General features: G+C 36.9%; 1 protein-coding gene across 1 annotated transcript in view; it reads left to right on the top strand.

Moving 5' to 3' along the window:
- The window catches only part of C4H8orf34 (chromosome 4 C8orf34 homolog), a 607,786-nt gene that overhangs the window by 73,301 nt on the left and 516,939 nt on the right, over positions 1-17,546 (top strand). The gene's annotated exons all lie outside the window — the stretch shown is intronic.

The raw sequence follows: 17,546 nt of genomic DNA, 5'->3' as shown, positions 1-17,546 counted from the left end.
TCATGGAAGAAATAAGAGCAATAAAATTGGCAAATATTTGGGTGCTTATAATCATATAACAGTGGCAAAAAGTAAACATTAACACTATTTTATGAGATCTAAATATATCTATAGAATTATAATGCACACTAATAAAAATAAGTCAGAGATGATAAGTGGAAAATATTCTAAAATCATTGTTAGACTTTATCATACACCTTCTATAGCATCATAACAAAGGAGCTTCTACTAATTACCCTTACCACTGGGCAGTTTAAAGGTTTTGGGGAACTCTATGCTAGGACACAACACATCTATACACTTTAGTTCACATTTGCCTATTGTGGCAGTTAAATAGACACATATGGTATCTATTGTTTAAGTCTTTCTTCTTTGCTTACTCTGATGTTTATGAGATTTAGATATAGTTTTGTATAGTCATGTGATTTGTTGTGTATCTGTAGTCTCACTCATTTCCATTGCTGTTTAAATTTTCATTGAGTGAGTATAACAAAATATTTTTATCTATCCTACTTAAAACATTTGGATATGTGCTGCTTATTTATAGATAGTAGAAGTATGGATTACCTGGGGCTTGTGATTGGCTTCTGAAAATGGGTCATATTTTTTTTGTTGAACCTGTTACTATCTCCAAGTAGATAGTGTTGAAGTTGAATAGAATTTTTGGACACCTTTTTGATGTCTTGTGCATTAGAGAATTCATTGTTGTTGCCTGAAGGGTTCTTGGGTGGTAAATGTATAATGAAAATCTAAAAGGTTACTATCATGAAAGTCTGGAAAATTGTTGACTTTGGAAGATTAAAATATTCTGTGAAGAGGGAAGAGATACTATTTTGGGTTGGTGGCTCTAAGATTTACCATGCAGTTGCCTGGAGCTGAATGTTTTCTTGTAAATTGGCTTATTAGTCTTATAAATTCTTATCTTAAGAGTCATAACATTTGGGGGGACTAAATGGGCATCCCTCTGTACTGCACATTCTTTTCTTACAGGAACCTAAATGGTAAACTGCATTGCTATGAAATAAATCCATACATTCCATGCAATATACTCTATGCATTTATTTTTTACTACTACTGACAATGAATTGACAAGATAGATATTTTCCTACTTATTCCAATGATAAGATAACTGAGGCACTGAAAACCAAGTAACTAGACTAAGTTCATATGGCCAGTGGATGATGAACCAGGATATAAATCCAGGTCATTGGAGCATCAGAATTTTTATCTTCTTGTTAAATCATATTCTGTTTCCAAATTATCTTTTAGGGTAAATAGAATCAGAGAAGGGACCTAATATGTAGTAATTTTCACTTATGATAGTCCACTGTGCCCAACACCAATCTGAAGATACACTTGCTATAGAGACAGAAATGTGTACAACATTTCCTTAGATCCCTAGTTCTTAAATTAGATGTGGGGTATACACCATGAAATTTTCTCATTACGCTGAGTACCTTGTTAAGTTATACATTCTTTATATATGATATAAGGCTAAAAAGTATTTATTATTCAATTGAGAAATAGCTTCCTTCCTATGATGACTTACACATATGAAATTTATTTTATTAATTTATTTGAATTTTGAACTATCTCCTTATTGCAGTTAGTACCACCAAATTGTAGTCTACGTAAGTATTTTCTAGCCTAACTGGGAAATCCAACATAACAACAATTAAACTGCTTTGGTAGACAATTACATTGAACAATGTAATTCCCTACATGAAAGTATTTCTATATATGTTAATGCATTTCATTGGGGACCTTGAAGTTTTCCCAGATATTTAACTCCCATTTTGTATTGATATGAAGACCTTTTCAAAGTATACACTAAGTACTCAATAATTTAATATGAGAATATATCCTGTAATAGAGGAAAGATTCTTAGGCATTAGACAAAGTATTGCATCAGTTGTCATCATTGGGTAGTTGTGTTGGTTGGACTTACTATTTGCCAATATCAGTAAAAGCAGAGAGATTTCAGCTATGAATCTAAAGCTATGATATAGCTTTAGAATGTAGGATGATTATCTTTTAGTTGTGGTATTTTCAATCTTCATTAATAAAGCAATTTATTTTAATCTGCTTTAATATCTTGATTATATTTCATATTATACAAGGCTAATTAGATACATTTTCCTTTTGTTAAAATTAGTACATAAATTTAATTTCCTATTAAATTACATTTTAAAAGATTAATTTTATTTATTTGAAAGGTAGAGTGGCAGAGAGAGGAAAAGACAGAAAGAGCCCTTAATCCTGTCTTTTGCAACAGCATGGATGCAATTGAAGACCATTATATTTGATGAAATAAACCAGTCCCCAAAAGGCAAATATATGTTTTTCCTGATTTGTGATAACTAATATATGGAGTACAAAAACGTAATGGATATAAGCAAAATTGAAATTTTGAGATTTGATTATTGTCTATAGCCCCTGTCTGTACTCTTGAGGAATAGTGGTTTTTCTACATACTACTTACTGAATTCTTTGTTTAGTGGAGAGTTAAGCTTGTGATTATGAAGTAAATTGAAAGTCTGTCATTGTAAAAATTAAAAGAAAAGTAATGGAGGAGGAGGGAGGGTGGGATCAAGGGAAGGAGGGAGAGTAAGGTTGAAAGTATCATGATGTTCCTAATGAGATATATATATATATATATATATATATATATATATATATGACATACACGAAATCTGTTCCCTTTAGATAAATAAAAAATTACAAAATAAATAAGAAAAAAAAAAGGTTTTTCTATCTGCTGATTCACTCCCCAAATGGCTGCTGTAGTCGGGGCTTGGCCAGGTTGAAGCTTGTAGCCTGGAACTCCACTGGGTCTCCCATGTGGGAGGAAGGGTCCAGGTATCTGGGTTGTCTTTCAGTGCTTTCCCTGGCACATTAGCAGAGGCTGGGTTGGAAGCAGTGTAGCTGGGATGTGATCCAGGGTTCAGAAAGTGGTAGCTTAATTCACCTTGTCACAATGTCACTGTCATTAAGAAGGACTAACAGTGTAGTAATTCAGGGAGTTGAATTTTCTTATTTCCCAGGCCTGTGAAAGTAGAGTAGGTAGTTATAACTGAATTGATGGGTGGTTGGTGAGGGCCAAGAGATGTGAAATAAGCATGGAGTTAACCAACACCATTGTAACAGTACAGACATATGTTGGTTGGGTTGTGCATTTTGATCTCTATTTTTTAATTGATAGTGAATATTTTAAAACAATTTTATTTAAATAAAATCTGACAGATATGTAAAAATTGTATTGTTTTGAGGTATTGTGTGATTTTAATTACATTTGTACATTGTGGTAAATATATCCTTTTAAGCATGTAACATCTCTTTATAGTTTCAAAACCCAAATTGATCAACCTTTTGAAATCTCTTCCTCCCCACTTGTCTCCTTAGCCTCTGGCAAACACAGATATATTATATTCTTAACCTTTAGACTCCACATATGAGATCATGTGATATTTCTCTTTCCATTCTTGGCTTATTTCATTTAACATACTGTCCTCAGTTATATTCATGTTGTTGGAAATGACAAGATTCCATCCTTTTTTTATGGCTGAGTCAAATTTCCTTTTGTATAGGTACCACATTTTCTGTATCTATCAGTTGACAGAAATCAAGATTATTTCCATTTCCTGGCTAGTGTGAATGGTGCTGCAATAAACATGAGATTGCAGATGTCCTTTTTACATATGTAGTTTTATATTTAACAGAGATTTTTTACATATGTATTTGGAGGGCAGTTATGCGGTGAGGGGAAGAGAATTTCTTTTCCTTTGGATATATACCCAAGAGTGGGCTTACTGGGATCAAATGATAGTTCAATTTTAATCATTTGAGGAATTTCCATGTGTTTTTACACACTGGCTGTACTAATTTACATTCCCACAAAAGCATTCAAGAGTTGCCTTTTCTCCCATCTTAACCAACCCTTGTTATCTTCTGGATATAGCCATGTTCTTATCACCTTTGTCAAATATCAAGTGGTTGTAGATGCCTGGATTTAATCCAAGGTCTCTATTCTGTCCATGAGTCCACAAATCTGTTTTATGCCAATGCCACATTGTAGCTTTGTAATATATTTTAAAGTCAAGTAGTGTAATACCTTCTACTTTGCTTTTTCTTTTTTATAAAAAAAGGTTTACCAGCTTTTTAAAAAACTTTTATTTGTTTATGTGGGAGACAGAGTTACAGACAGAGGGAAAGACAGATGAGAGAGGTCTTCCATCCACTGGTTCACTACCCAAATGGCCATAATGGCTGGAACTGGACCTAACTGAAGCCAGGAGCCAGGAGCTTCTTCTGGGTCTCCTATGTGGGTGCAGGGGCCCAAGCACTTGGGCCATCTTCCACTTCTTTCCCATAAGCAGAGAGCTGAATCAGAAGAGGAGCAGCTGGGACATGAACTGGTGCTGATGTGGAATGCCAACCTCTCAGGACGCAGCTTAGCCTACTATGTCACAGCACTGGCTTCCCTACTTTATTTTTTGCTCAAGGTATTTTTGGCTATTAAATATCTATTGTGGCTCTATATAAATTTTAGTAGTGTTTTTTCCTAGGTCTGTGAAAAATATCATTCGGATTTTAGTAGGGATTGCATTGTATATGTAAATCACTTTGGATACTATGCACATGTAATGTTATTGATTCTTTCAATCCATAGACAGAGGATGTCTTTCTGTTTCTTTGTGAACTCTTCAATTTCTTTCATCAGTGACATAGTTTTCATTGTACACTTCTTTCACTTCTTTGTTTAAATTTATTCCCAGACATTTTATTTTTTTTGTCACTTGTGAAAATTGAATTATTTTCTTGATTTTTTAAAATGGTCTACTCTTGATGTATAATAACACTACTGATTTTTGTACATTGACTTTGTGTCCTGCAACTGTTAAATTTCCTTATTAGTTCTAACAGCTTTTTGGTGGACTCATTAGGGTTTTCTATGGATAAAGTTATATAATGTGCAAATAGTGACAGTTTGACCTTCTCCTTTCCAAATGGATGCAATTTCTTTCTTTCTCTTGCCGAATTACTCTAGGTAGGACCTCCAATATGATCTTGAATGAAAGTGGTGAATGTGGACATCCTTATCTTCTTAGATAGAAAGACTTTAGCTTTTCCCCATTCAATATGATATAAGCTATTAGCTTACTCTATATGTGCTTTATCATGTTCAGGTATGTTCCTTCAGGTTCCTCAGAGGGTGTTTTTTCATGAAGTGATATAGAATTTCATCAAATAACTTTTCTGCTTCTATTGAGAAAATGATTTGATTTTGTCCTTTATTCAGTGATGTGAAGTATCACATATATTGATTTACATATGTTGAATTTGCATTCCTGGCATGAATTCCACTGCTCACAGAGAATAATCTCTTTAGTGTGGTGTTGGATTTGATTTGTTAGCATTTTGTTGAGGATTTTTGCATATATGTTGATCAACATATGCAGCTTTCTTTCTTTCTTTTCTTTCATGTGTCCCTTTCTGGTTTTGGTATCAAGGTGGTGCTGTCCTCACAGAATGAAAATAGAAAAAAAAAAAAAAAACCCTTTCTTTTCTATATTTAGAAGTAATAATTTAATCAAGTTTATTAATTCCTCTTTAAAAATTTATTAGAATTAAGCAGTGAAGGGCTAGGCATTTTTATGCGTCCTATTAAGTCTTTGCCATTTTATGCATCCTATTAAGTCTATGTCCTGTGAGGGAGCCTAATTCTAGTGCTGGCTACTCAGTACTTCTGCTCCACCTTCCTGCTAATGTGCTTGAGAGGTGGCTAATCATGACCCAAGTTTTTGGGAACCTGCCACCCACATGGGAGACCTAGCTGGATTTCTTGGCTCCTGGCTTCTTCCTGGCCTAATCCTGGTATTTAATACATTTGGAGAGTGAACCAGCAGATGGAAGATCTTTTTTCCATTGCCACTTCCTCTCTCTCTTTGTGTTCCTCTCTCTGTCACTCTGCCTTTCATATGAATGAATGAATATATGAATGATTGAATCTTTTTATTAAAACAGAAGATTATGGCATGAAGCTGCCTAATCCTGGGGACTATTTTAGTGGGAGAATTTTTTTTTACTAGTGATTCCATCTCACTACTCACGATAGATTTTTAGATGCCCCATTTACTCATGAATCAATCTTGGTGAGGTGTTTGAGTCCAGAAACTTGACCATTTCTTCTATGTAACTGAATTTGTCTCCATAGAGTTGTTTATAATACTGTCTAATAATTCTTGAACTTTTGTGGTGTCAATGATGATGTCTTCATTTTATTCTATAATTCTTTTTTTTTTAATTTTTGACAGGCAGAGTGGACAGTGAGAGAGAGAGAGACAGAGAGAAAGGTCTTCCTTTGCCGTTGGTTCACCCTCCAATGGCCGCCGCGGTAGGCGTGCTGCAGCCAGCGCACTGCGTTGATCCAAAGGCAGGAGCCAGGTGCTTCTCCTGGTCTCCCATGGGGTGCAGGGCCCAAGCACTTGGGCCATCCTCCACTGCACTCCCTGGCCACAGCAGAGAGCTGGCCTGGAAGAGGGGCAACCGGGATAGAATCTGGTGCCCCAACTGGGACTAGAACCCGGTGTGCCGGCGCCACTAGGCAGAGGATTAGCCTGTTGAGCCATGGCGCCGGCTTATTCTCTAATTCTATGTGTTTGGTTAGTCAAACTAAAGGTTTTCAGTTTTACCTATCTTTTCAAATAACCAGCTCTTCCTGTCATTGAGATTTTTTGTACTTTTTTAGTCTCTATGTTATTTATTTCTTCTCTCAGTTGCATTATTTCCTTGCTTCTATAAATTTCGGATTTGATTTTTTTCTTGATTTTCTAGTTTCTTGAGGTGTAGTGGTCAGTTATTTATTTGATATCATTGTTTCTTTGATGTAGGCATTGATTATTATAAACTTCCCTATTAGTACTTCTTTTACTGTATCTCATAGGCTTTGGTATGTTGTGTTACAATTTTCATTCATTTCAAGAAAGTGAAAAAAATTCTTTTTGATTTCTTTCTTGATCCACTGATTATTAAGGAGTAACTTTTCTTAATTTTCATGTATGTGTGTGATTATAATATTTTTGGTTGATTTTTAGTTTGCATTATGGCCAGAAATGATACTTTTTGTCTAGTTTAAAAAGAATCTCTCTCTCCCTCCCTCCCTCCCTCCGTCCCTCCCTCTATCTCTCTCTTTCTCTCAAAGATTTATTTATTTAATTGAAAGACAGAGTTTTAGACAGTGAGAGGGAGAGCCAGAGAACGAGGTTATCCATTCACTAGTTCACTCACCAAATGGCAGCAACAGCTAGAGCTGGGCCAATCTGAAGCCAGGAGCCAGAAGCTTCTTCCAGGTCTCCCACATGGGGTTAGGGACCCAAGTACCTGGGCCATCTTCTACTACTTTCCCAGGGCAAAGCAGAGAGCTGGATCGGAAGTGGAGCAGCCAGGACTCGAATTGCACCCATATAGAATGCTGGTGCCACAGGTGAAGACTATGCCACAGCACCAGCCCCAAGGATCTCTTTATTAAAGTTGGTACATTAGGATACATTTTTATAAATGAAAGTACAAAACATTCTGTAAGGATGGTCACCAAAAATGTTATGAGTGAGGCTTTCCTTTATTTTTGCTTTTTTGAATCCTTTTTTCCTATAATGCATATGTATTTTCAGTAAACTCTTTTTGCACTCCCTTGTTCTCATGACTTTATTATAGTTTATGGCCTATCCGCTAGGATCTGGGACAACTGTTGACACAAATATTATTTTCTGGGTTTTATTTCAAACTATTCTAAACTTCTCCTGAAGCAATTTTTGTTGAGGCATTTAAATTGTGACTTTTGACAATGATTTCTCTTTTTAAATTTGTTGAGACTTGTTTTGTGACCTACCATATGATCTGCCCTGGAAAACGTTCCATTTTCTATTTAGAAGAATACATATTCTGCAGCTGTTGGATGGGAAGTTCTGCAGATGTCTGTTAATTCCAGTGGATCTAGGGTACAGTTTAGCTGCTGTTTCTTTGTTGATTTTTGTACAGTGAATGATTAAACATAGTCAAATATTGGATAGTTGTGCCTATTGAGCACAATAAATGACTGATATTTTGAATTATTATTATTTATATTGCTTTCTTTCCCATGAGATAAACCTTCTATTGAAAAATCTGTTTTGACTGGGAATGAGGCACAAAATGGGTTCAGGTCAGGCCTGGGCATGAGCCTGAGGCTGAGTAAGATTGAACTATCAGAGGATGGTCTGAGTTCTCTGAATGTTATGGAAGGGTCTGATGGGAAATCAAGATGTGTCTCATTCTTACTGTGAATGGGAACCCAAACTGCATTGGATTCTATGTCTTGTCAAAGTCAGAATTCATTACAGAGCTTAAAGGCCTGATAAGGCATAAAAACAATTCTCTCCATTCTACTTCCGATTCAGAAAAAAATGCAATGAACGAAATGGCAAGCATCGGTTAGAGTGCAGATAGGAATCAAGTCAGATATTATCTATTGGGTTAGGGGACTGGTGCTTAGATGTAGCGGGTAAAGCCATTGCCTGTGACACAGGCATCCCATATGGGCACTTGTCCTGAACTGGCTGTTCCACTTCCTATCCAGCTCTCTGCTAATAGCCTGGGAAAAGCTGCATAAATGGCCCAAGTACTGGAGTCCTTGGCATCCACATGGGCGACCTGGATGAAGCTCCAAGATTCTGGTTTTGGGTTCACCCAGCCCTGGCTGTTGAGGCCATCTGGAGGGTGAACCAGGGAATGGAAGATTCTCTCCATCTCTCTGTGTGTGTGTGTGTGTGTTTCCATTTTTCTGTAACTCTGGCTTTCAAATAAATAAATCTTTAAAAATAAGCAAGCAAAATAAATATTTTTGTAGGCAGTCAAGTATGAAGCTTTCTTTTATTTGTTCACAACTCAATGCCCTTTATCTACTTATTTATGAAAAAAGGTTGGATGGTGGTAGTAGGGGTAGATGTTTGGAACATTATGATCTCAAAAGCAAATTTTTAACAGAAGCCTAATTAAAAATAAAATAATTGAAGTATTTGCAGATTTAAAATTCATTCATTAAATTCATTCATCAGATCTTAATTTCAGTTGTGAACCAGAAAAACATGATATAGATGATAATATATCATATGCTAATAATAGTTAACATATTTATATGTATTAGGTAAAAAAGATACTTGAATTATTATACCTCTGTTATTAATCGAGTTCAATGTCCTGCACATATGCTATTTTAACAAAAAGGGCTATATAATGAGTAATTTTTCAGATTTTAGAAATGTTTTAATTTCATTTTACAATAACTTCCTCTTGATGTTCAAAATGAGAAAATTATATCTTATTTCTCAGGGAAATAAAGTAAAATGTAACTTAGTCCCAAGTCACAGATTTTTAGGCAGAATACCATGCTTTCATACACTACAGTACAGGATAAGGGTGCAAATCTCGAGCCAATAAGATCTCATTCATCCAACCATGGGTGGGTCAATACCTAGGAACATTATGTACAGTTTGGTGTTTGTGTGTACCCATGCACTTGTGTGTGTGTGGGTGTTTGTGTGTGTGTGTGTGTGTGTGTTTGACAGGCAGAGTTAGACAGTGAGAGAGAGAGATAGAGAAAGGTCTTCCTTTTCCATTGGTTCACCCCTCAAATGGCCACTATGGCCTGCACTGTACTGATCTGAAGCCAGGAGCCAGGTGCTTCCTCCTGGTCTCCCATGCAGGTGCAGGGCCCAAGCACTTGGGCCATCCTCCACTGCCTTCCTGGGCCACAGCAGAGAGTTGGACTGGAAGAGGAGCAACTGAGACAGAATCCGGTGCCCCAACTGGGACCAGAACCCAGGGTGCTGGCGCCGCAGGTGGAGGATTAGCCAAGTGAGCTGTGGTGCTGGCCTTGTGTGTGTTTTAAGCAAAAGATTCCATAGCTTCTATCAAATCAAATGGAACTTTTACTAAAATAATTTTTTACTATTACCGAATTTCTCATTCCAGTTTTAATAATAAATAACTGTAGGATGACCCACCAATTCACTTGTGGCTATAGTTTTGTTTAATGGACATCAAAATTAAAATATTGTTAGGAATCATTGTCATAATGGTTAATATTCATTGTTTAGATTATTAATCATGCCAACGCTGTATGTAGTAAAAGGATGTCTATCACTGGTTATGATAACCTCAATTCCACTAATCCTTGTATAATGCATAATGCAAATTTATAAACTAATTACTTAATAACTTCTGGTGTATAGGTTTTTCAGTTTTTAAAAAATATTTATTGTCATATGTATTTAAATATTAAAACTAAATGCATTTGAATTGGCATCAGTAACAAAATGATAATTAACAGAATCAGGGTCTGTCTTAATATATAGTATGTCATGAAGTCAAACATTGTTATTAATAATAAACTATATGAGACCATTTATTAGTTTTAGAACCAAAAATAGAAAGCCAATAAAAGTACACATTGTGCATATGTAAAAACCTATTTTGATAGAAATGACAGTAGTGATAGTAATAGTAATAAACGTATAACCATGACAATATGTAAAATATATTCTCTATATAAACATTAAATAATAAAAACATTAAATTATCAGGTAACACTTTCTTGAAGTGCCCCATTAATGGTAAGTCAGGAAAACACAAACACTGTCTGTGTCATAATAGATTCTAATAAAAATGAGTTTACTTGATGAAGAGTTATAAGGTTGGGGCCCACAGGCCAGGAAAATGCTGCAAGTGATTCTCAAACACTTACCCGGAAGCTGCTGCTGTTCTCCAGTTAAAGCTGTCATTGCTATCCCAGGCTGTGGTGGAGTTTGCCTCAAACATGCATGGAAACTGTTGGATCTCTCATATGTGCCTGCATATCTTTTTCCCATCAACTCCAGGGAATAATTTCTTCTGATTCTCTTTATTTTCCAACTCTCTTAAAAAGTCCTTCATTGGGAAACTGTCAGCCAGATCATGTGAAGGGGATTCTGGGAAACAGTTCCCAGCCTTAGGTGGAAGTGTGAAACAATCCATCACGGCAGGCTACATAGTTCTCAAGCAGGCATGAATGCTTTGCAATAATTATCTTTTTTAATCTCCATTGAAACTCTGATGTGAGTACTATTATCATTTACATTTATTAGATAGAGTACTGAGGGTTGAAGTGATCAAGTGCCTTGCACAAAATCACATAGCTACTATGTAGAAGATGAGTTATTCCTAAAATCCACCATCAAGTTTCAAAACATGAATGTCTAATCACCACCTTTCTTTGTATCATCAATCTTCCTAATGCCAATTTTGTTTACAATAATGTACTTGATATTAGCAATAATGAATTTAATCTTCTGATGGTGACAGCTGCTATTATTTTGTTTGCAATGTCCCAGGTTTAACTATCCTGTGCATGCACATCGAATTGCATTAAAATGAATTCTTGCAATTCACCAATACCCAAGTCCTTAACCTAAATTGTCCACAAATGTTTTGTTCCAGGCAAGAGTGCTATGGGCAGAACCTTCCAGGGAATTTCATATCATGACTTTTACACTAATAAAAATAATGGTAGTTGAAACTCCTCTCTGTTCTAGGAAACGCTATTCCCAAATAACATTCACCCTCTGTACCGGACACTGGTCTGAAGCTCTGGAATACATTATTTTTTTCATTACAGGGAATGATCCCTGTGAAACTTTCTGCAATCAGATTTCTAGCTCCAACTTGACATTTTAGTTGCACAACTCTGTTTTCACCCACTAATTCTATCAGTCCCTCAGTTCTATTTCTGTGTTTTTGAACCCTAGTGGTGGAAAGAAATCAATCCTTTTATTGCCAGGAGCATCTTTGCAAATCTAAGGATTTAAATTTCCATTCCCGAAAATAGGATTTTTGTTAATTTGAAGTTTTCAAATTCATTCAAACTCTAATGCCAATGAATACATGAAATAGAATAATCTAAAACTAGACATTTGCCCAATTAAGACACACAGCATAACCTAGTGCAGTTATTAACTATGTCCAATTTTTTCTGACTGGATTTGTCTGATTTCCTTTTTTTAATTTTGTTATACAAGTTTCATGTATTTCATATATACAGATTTAGAAACAGAGTGACACTTCTCTCCCCCACCCTCCCTCCTGGCAATGCTCCAACCCTTCCTCCTCCTCCATCTCACATTCACACTCTTAATTTTTGCAAAGATCAGTTTTCAGTTAATGATTGTATAGTTAAACATACACTAAGTAAAAGAATTCAACAAATAGCATGAAGAAGGAAAATAAACTTTTACTCAATGGAAGAGATAAGAGCTGTAAACAATCTTCAAATTTCAAAATGTCTATTTCACTTCAACACATTACATTTCAGGTACTCTATTAGTTACCTCAGATCAGGGAAAACATGATATCTGTCTTTTTGGGACTGGCTTATTTCACTAAGTATAATGGTTTTCAGTTGCATCCATCTTGTTGCAAAATACATGATTTCATTTTTTATAGCTGAGTAGTATTCTATAGTGCATATATACCATGATTTCTTTACCCAGCCAACAGTTGATGGACATCTGGGTTGGTTCCATATCTTATCTATTGTGAATTGTGCTGCAAAGAACATGGGAGTACAGCTAACTATTTCACATACTTTGTTTTTGTTTGGGTAAATTCCCAAGAGTGGGATGCCTGGATCATATGGTAGATCTATATTCATATTTCTGTTATCTCCATCCTGTCTTCCACAGTGGCTACATCAATTTACATTCCCACCAACAGTGGACCAGGGTGCCTTTTTCCCTACATCCTCACCAGCATTTGTCATTTATTGATTTTTGTTTGAAGAGCTGTTAAAAAACCTCAACATTGTTTGATTTACATTTCTCTCATTTGCCTGATTTCTTTAATATCATAAATTTATCAAAGAACAAAGATATATCTAAAATTAAATACTAGACTGATAATATTTTTAAAATTTAATAGTGGTGACTTGTTTTATTATAACTGTACAGTCCATCTTCTTTCTTGTTTCTATAACGCAGATATTTTCTTTTTTTATTCTTTCTTTTTAAAATTTTACATAAGGAATACAAACTTTGTACATTTCATAAATATACACATTTAGGAACACAGTGATTCTTCCCAGTTTACCCTCCTTCCTAACTGCACTCCCATTCATCTTCCTCCTCCAACTACTATTCCCATTTTTATTTTTTACAAGCATCTGTTTTCACTTAACTTTATACTCATGGGATTAACCTTAAACCAAGTAAAGAATTCAACAAATAAAATGAAGAAGAAGAAGAAGAAGAAGAAGAAGAAGAAGAAGAAGAAGAAGAAGACAACACTGTTACTCAACAATTGAGTCAAAGGCTGTCCAAAACATTGCATCAACAAGTGTCAATTCCACTCCTATAGATTACGTTTTAGGTACTCCATAAGTTACCACAGATCAGAGAGAACATATAGTATTTGACTTTTTTTTTTTTTAATTTATTTAGACAGGCAGAGTGGATAGTGAGAGAGACAGAGAGAAAGGTCTTCCTTTTTGCCGTTGGTTCATCCTCCAATGGCCGCTGCGGCCAGCGCATCGTGCTGATCTGAAGCCAGGAACTAGGTGCTTAGCCTGGTCTCCCATGGGGTGCAGGGCCCAAGCACTTGGGCCATCCTCCACTGCCTTCCCGGGCCACAGCAGAGAGCTGGCCTGGAAGAGGGGCAACCGGAATAGAATCCGGCGCCCCGACCGGGACTAGAACCCGGTGTGCCGGCGCCGCAAGGCGGAGGATTAGCCTGTTAAGCCACGGCGCCGGCCAGTATTTGACTTTTTGAGACTGGCTTATTTCACTAAGCATAATGTTTTTTAGTTGCATCCATTTTTTTGCAAAATACAAGATTCCATTTTTTTTTTTACTGCTGTGTAGTATTCTATAGGGTATATATACTATAATTTCTTTATTCAGTCATCAGTTGATGGACAGCTGGGTTGATACCATATCTTAGCTAGTGTTATTTGAGCTGCGGTAAACATGGGGGTACACATTGCTCTTTCATATCCTAATTAGTTTTCATTTGGGTAAATTCCCAGGAGTGGGGTGGGTGGGTCATATGGTAGGTATATTCAAATTTCTGAGATATCTCCATACTGTCTTCCACAGTGGCCAGACCCATTTATAATCCTACCAATAGTGGATTAGGACCGGTGTCCATGTGGGATATTGACACTGCAGGTAACAGCTTTATCTGCTGTGCCACAGTGTTGGCCCCTCCCATATATTTAGAATCATATCATCTGCTCACAGGGATCGTTTGACTTCCTCTTTCCTAATTTGTATCTGTTATTTTTGTTCTCGTCCAATGGCTCTGGCTAAAACTTCTAGGACTTTATTGAATAGTAATGCTGAGAGTGGGCATCCTTGCATCCTTGTCTGGTTCTAGATCTTTTTTTTTTTTTTTTTTGACAGGCAGAGTGGACAGTGATAGAGAGAGACAGAGAGAAGGGTCTTCCTTTTGCTATTGGTTCACTCTCCAATGGCCGCCGTGGTCGGCACGCTGCAGCCGGTGCATCGCACTGATCGGAAGCCAGGAACCAGGTGCTTCTCCTGGCCTCCCATGCGGGTGCAGGGCCTAAGCACTTGGGCCATCCTCCACTGCACTTCCGGGCCACAGCAGAGAGCTGGCCTGGAAGAGGGGCAACCAGGACAGAATCCGGCGCCCCGACTGGGACTAGAACCCGGTGTGCCGGCGCCACAGGCGGATCAGCCTATTGAGCCGTGGTGCCGGCCTGGTTCTAGATCTTAAAGGGAATGCTTTTAATTTTTTTCTATTCGATAAGATGTTGGCTGTGGGTTTGTAATAAATGCTTTCTCTACATATATTGAGATAATAATATGGTTTTTGCTTTTCATTTTATTGATATGATGTATCACACTTACTGATTTGTGAATGTTGAACCATCCCTGCATACCAAGGATAAACCCCACTTGGTCCAGGTGAATGATCTTTCTTATGTGTTGTTGTACTCAATTAGCTAGTTAATGTTTCTTTTTTTAAAAAAAAGATTTATTTTATTTATTTGAAAGACAGAGTTACAGAGAGAGGTAGAGACAGAGAGAGGTCTTCTATCCACTGGTTCACTCCCCAGATAGCCGCAATGGCCGGAGCTGTGCTGATCCGAAGCCAGGAGCCAGGAACTTTAGGTCTCCCATGTGGATGCAGGGGCCCAAGGACTTAGGCTATCTTCCTCTGCTATCCCAGGCTATAGCGGAGAGCTGGACCAGAAGTGGAGAGCTGGACCAGAAGTGGAGCAGCTGGGACTAGATCTGGCACCCATATGGGATGCTGGTGCTTCAGGCTAGGGCTTTAGCCTGCTGTGCCACAGCCCAGGTCCCAATTAGCTAGTTTTGTTGAGGATTTTTGCATCTGTGTTCATCAAGGATATTGTTCTATAGTTCTCTTTCTCCATTGTTTCTTTGTCTGGTTTAGGAATTACGGTGATGTTGGCTTCATGCAAGGTGTTTGAGAGAATTCCCTCCTTTTCAATTGTTTTGAATAGCTTGAGAAGAATTGGTATTAATTATTCCTTAAATGTTTTGCAAGAATTTAGCAGTGAAGCCATCTGGTCCTGGGCTTTCTTTGTTGGGAGGGACTTTATTACTGATTCAATCTTTACATCTTGGTTAGTGGTCTGTTTAGTTTTTTATGTTCATGACTCAATTTTGGTAGATTGTAGGTGTCCACATGTCCAGGAATCTATCCATTTCTTCTAAGTTTTCCAATTTGTTGGCATATAGCTCTTCATAGTTATTCCTGAGGACCCATTTTATTTCTGTGGTATCTGTTGTTACATTCCCTTTTTCATGTCTTATTTTATTTGAGTCTCTCCTTCTTTTTTTTTTTTCAGTTAGTTGTTCTAATGGTGTATCAATTTTATTTATTTTTTCAAAAAACCAGCTCTTTATTTCACTGATGTTTGTATTTTATTTTTGTTTCAATTTTGTTTATTGCTTCCCTAATTTTAATTATTTCTGTCCTCATATTAATTTTCGATTTAGATTATTGTTATTGTTCTAGGTCCTTGTGATGAATTGGTACCTTATTTATTTTATTATACCTTTCCAATTTATTGATGTAGGCACCAATTGCCATAAACTCCCCTCTAGACATTGCTTTTTCTATATCTCATATGTTTTGATGTTTCATTATCATCTTCATTCATTTACAGAAATTTTTTGAATTCTCTTTTGATTTCTTTTGCGACCCACTGTTCGTTTTGGAGCACATTGTCAGTCTCCATGTGTTGCAAATATATTCTAGAGATTCTTAAGTTGTTGATTTCCACCTTGCTTCCACTGGGGTCAGAGAAGATGCATGGTCTGATTTTGATTTTTTTGAATTTGCTAAGACTTGCTTTATGGCTTAACATACAGTCTATCCTAGTGAAATTTCCATGCTCTGATGAGAAAAATGTGTATTCTATCACTCTGGGATGAAAAATCTTGTACATTTCCATTAGGTCCTTTTGGTCCATAATATAGATTAGCTCTGTCATTTCATTGCTGATTTTCTGTCTGGTTGATCTGTCCATTGATGAAAGCAGGGTGTTTATATCCCCCATTACTATTGTATTTGAATCTGTGTCTCCTTTAGGTCCATTAATAATTATTTTAAATAGCCAATGCCCTTGCATTGGCTACATTTACGTTTATTATAATCACATCTTCTTGTTGAATTGACCCCTTAATCATTACATAGTGCCCTTCTTTGTTTTGTTTTTTTGTTTTTGTTTTGTTTTTGTTTTTGTTTTTATTTTTGTTTTTGACAGGCAGAGTGGACAGTGAGAGAGAGAGACAGAGAGAAAGGTCTTCCATTTGCCATTGGTTCACCCTCCAATGGCCGCCGTGGCTGGCGTACCGCGCTGATCGGAAGCCAGGAGCCAGGTGCTTCTCTTGGTCTCCCATGCGGGTGCAGGACCCAAGGACTTGGGCCAGCCTCCACTGCACTCCTGGGCTGTAGCATAGAGCTGGCCTGGAAGAGGGGCAACCGGGACAGAATCCGGCGCCCTGACCGGGACTAGAACCCGGTGTGCCGGCTCCGCAGATGGAGGATTAGCCTATTGAGCTGGTTTCTTTTAGCAGTTTTTTTGTGATGGAGTCTATTTTTTCTATTATTAGGATGGCTACGTTGGTTCTTTTTTGGTTAATTCTAGCATGGAATATATTTTTCCATCCTTTCAGTTTCAGTCTACATGTATCTTTGTTGATAAGATGTGTTTTTTGTAGGCAGGAAATAGATGGGTCTTGTTTTTTAATCCATTCAGACTGTCTGTATCTTAACTGCAGAGTTTAGACCATTTAAATTCAAGGTTACTGTTGATAAGTAATGACTAAGCCCTGACATATTTTTATAAATATTCCTAATGTTTCCTTTGGATTTCCTTTGTACTTTTACTAGGAGATTTTCTGCCTGTACATTCTTTCATAATCTTTCATATTTCTTTGTGTTCTGTGTGTAGTACATCCTTAAGCGTCTTTTGTGGGCTGGAC

This window comes from Lepus europaeus, chromosome 4 (assembly GCF_033115175.1).
Source record: "Lepus europaeus isolate LE1 chromosome 4, mLepTim1.pri, whole genome shotgun sequence".
Lineage (NCBI taxonomy): Eukaryota > Metazoa > Chordata > Mammalia > Lagomorpha > Leporidae > Lepus > Lepus europaeus.
The sequence above is the reverse complement of the archived record's forward strand: the minus strand, read 5'-3'. Positions and strand labels throughout refer to the sequence as shown.